Source organism: Octopus bimaculoides, chromosome 7 (assembly GCF_001194135.2).
Source record: "Octopus bimaculoides isolate UCB-OBI-ISO-001 chromosome 7, ASM119413v2, whole genome shotgun sequence".
NCBI classification, from domain to species: domain Eukaryota; kingdom Metazoa; phylum Mollusca; class Cephalopoda; order Octopoda; family Octopodidae; genus Octopus; species Octopus bimaculoides.
Genome location: NC_068987.1, coordinates 4085264 through 4088848, shown reverse-complemented (window position 1 = coordinate 4088848; position 3585 = coordinate 4085264).

The window sequence follows — 3585 nt, the reverse complement described above, 5'->3', positions numbered from 1 at the left end:
TGTGTGTGTGTGTGTGTGTGTGTGTGTGTGTGTGTGTGTGTGTGTGTGTGTTGATGTGAATTGTTTAGGATATAGAGTGAGTCGTTGGGATGCTACTGGGTTACCTCCCCCAATTAAGATGTTTGTGGGTATGTTTGTAGCCTTGATGTATAATTTGTACATTAAGGCTCCGTTGGTGAGGTCAGTTATATATATATACACACACACACATACATGTATATACACATACACACATATGTGTGTATGTATGTCATTCTGAATAATTTAATGTAGATATACTGTATACAGCCAGAAATTTGTGGTATTAGTCTCACGAAAGTATCTCGTATAGTGCTAAAAAGCACAAAAATACTTCAGTAGAATGATAAGACGAATTTGTTTTCTACTGTTCCAAAGAAACAGTGATTAACAAATCACTGCTGTCGCAAGCTGTTGGCGGGCTGGGTTACATTTCGTTATTAGCGACCGAAGCGGTAATGATTCGTCTAAGCATACGGTTGATGCTTATTACTGATGTTGCTGAAGGAAGCTGAAAACTAGATTTAGCAATTCCACAGCCGTTGCTTCACGCTTTTCGTCTGCCCACTGATGTACCGCAATGTTCTAGCTTTCTACAGTATATCCACGTTAAGTAAGATGTACAGAATTCTATTGAACTAATACCACTTCCGTCGCTAATAATTAACGCATGTGTGTGTCTATGTCTGTGTCTGTCTGCGTGTGTATGTGTATATACAACTGTTTCCTTTTACCAGTTTTTTTTTGTGTGAATGACTATATTCGTTGTGTAGTGTCGTTTGCCATTAGTTTACGAATGTCATTTGTGACATCTCTGTATAGAATACATAATGAGATCACTTCTATTATGAAAGGGACTGCGCTGTCTGATTTGAGCAGAATTTGAAATGCTAGGTGTTCACTTTTCAAGTAGTTGAATTATTAATACATGAGTGTTCTGTGTGATAATAAAATCTTTTTAGGTACTGCAAAATGTTTAGGCTTTCTTTCGTGTCATGCTTATAATGTTTATTTTTATGGCAAGCATTTGTTTGCTTAATGTCTTCTGTGTTGAGTTGCGTCATTGATTACAGAGATAACAAGTGTCATTCCCCGTCATTGCAGTTGGTGGTGGTGGTGGTGGTGGTGGTGATTGTGTTGTTATTTTCCCAGTAAAGTCGTGTATTTTTCACGAGTGTTTCAAAGTTCGGACATTGCGAGAATATATCCGAAACGAGATAATTCGAGAGTAGAGCAGAGTGAACGACGTGGTCGTAGAATACGATTCTTCTGGGCCGGACATGTCGCGAGACTCAGGCAGCAGGTGAATCTGAGTACTTGCCAATTGGTATCAAAGAGATTGAAAAAGCCCTTTGGAAGGCGATGAGAGAACGATTTAGTTAAATAATTTCGTCCAAGATGGAAAGAAGGGCTTATTCAAAAAAAGAATTGAATGCGCATTGTGACGAGCGGTGTATAACGACATCCATCAGTCTGGCCGATGCCGTAAAACAATGATTTGCAAGTTATATTGATTAGTGGTGCTTATATAAATATTTTCGAGACATAACAAAACATTTACCTGCATCGTAGTTTTAGAATTGTCTTCCTGTAGATTTGTATCTTCTGACATTCCCTGGCGGCGTTTAAAAAAACTAAAATGTTTATTATTACAATTGAATAGAAAAGGAAAAACATCCTTTTTTTTTTCAGCAATCCCCATTTGGGACTTTTCGAAAAATTTATCATAATTTCCAAAATAATTCACATATGAAGAAAATCTTAACACTATATATTATTCTAACTCCTAAGATACCTGGCAGAACCAAAAGATGTGAATAAAAAAAGTTTGCAGTTAATGAGTTAAGAGTACGCGAATCTGTGGAGTACTCAGTCACTTGCCCGTGAGTTTCACGAGCAAGCTGTTCCGTTGATCGGATCACCTGAACCCTCGTCGTCGCAACCGACGGAGTACGAGTAGTATTCACGGGTTTGTATGTATTGTAATCTGAGTCAAGCTGTGTTGGGTCATAGTAACACAAGTAACCTATATCGTTATCACAACGAAGTCGAGTGGTCGGTGACGTAGCAACATGAAGATCGAAAAAAGTGGTTGGTTGACAACAATAAATATAGTGAGAAAGATAAAATAGCAGCTTCTATATTTAAGAGATGAGGAATTATTTACATTATTTACATTATTTACATTTGACAGATATTTGTTCTCATTTTGTTTGTTGTTAACACAACATTTCGGCTAATATACCCTCCAGTCTTCATCAGGTGTCTTGGGGAAATTTCGAACCTGGGTTCTCATTCCTAAGGTATTTTTCCGATGTTGTTATTATTGTTGTTACTGTTGTTGTTGTTGTTGTTGTTGTTGTTGTTGTTATTCAGGTCACTGCCTGGGATCGGACTCGGAATCTTGGGGTTAGTAGTCCGCGCTCTAAACCACTACGCCCACGGGCATATGGCGTAATGGTTAAGAAGGCGGGCTACTAACTCCAAGATTCCGAGATCAATTCCAGGCAGAGACCTGAATAATAATAATAATAATAATAATAATAATAATAATAATAATAATAATAATAATAATAATAATAATAACATCGGGGGAAATACCTGAGGAATGAGAACCCAGGTTCGAAATTTCCTCAAGACACCCGATGAAGGCTGGAGGGTACATTGTCCAGCTCACCGCCTTAACTATAACAAATACTCAAAGAAATTTACAAGTTTCTTGGTTTTAAATCGTGTACTGAAGCAGGTGATGATGTACTTTGGGTGGAACATTTTTCCAATGAAGCACACGCACTGGTTGTATTTCTTTGCACTTTTGTTCTTATCAATTAACCAGTTGACAAACTAATCAAGTCTTAGGTCAATAGCTTGACTAATCGATTTATTGGTTCTTCAGAGATCTTTCGTCACAGGCTCTAGCGACAAGACTCTAACTATGCAAATGATTGATTGATTCGTTAATCTCTTCATCAAACAACTGATTAATTAATGAAGCATTCTGATGAATCAACTGGTTGATTGATCAAGGAAATCTCAAAGAGCTGATGACTTCATTAGTCAAATAGTTATTCTTTTATTCTTCTATGTGTTTCAGCCAGGTGGCTGTGGTCATGCTGGAGCACCACCATGAGTTAGCAGATAATAATAACTTCAAATTTTGGCGCAAATCCAGCAGTTTTAGGGGTAATGTTAAGTCTATTACATCGAACCCCAGGGCTCAACTTGTATTTTTCTTAATTGACTTCGAAAGGATGAAAGCCAAGGCTGACCCCAGCGGAACTTAGCTGATGATAATGAAAACGAATGAAATACAGCCGTGCGTGTGTTTCTACTGGTAAAATTACCCTCCCAAAGTACAACAGTAATATACGTGTGTGTGTGTTTGCATGTGTGTGTATGTGTGTGCGTGTATGTGTGTGTATATGTGTGTGTGTATATGTGTATACATATATATATGTGTGTGTGTGTGTGTGTGTGTGTGTGTGTATTTATAAAGCAATAGACAGACAGACAAGTAGATAGATAGATAGAGAGAGAGAGTGAGAGAGAGAGAGGTAGAGAGAGAGA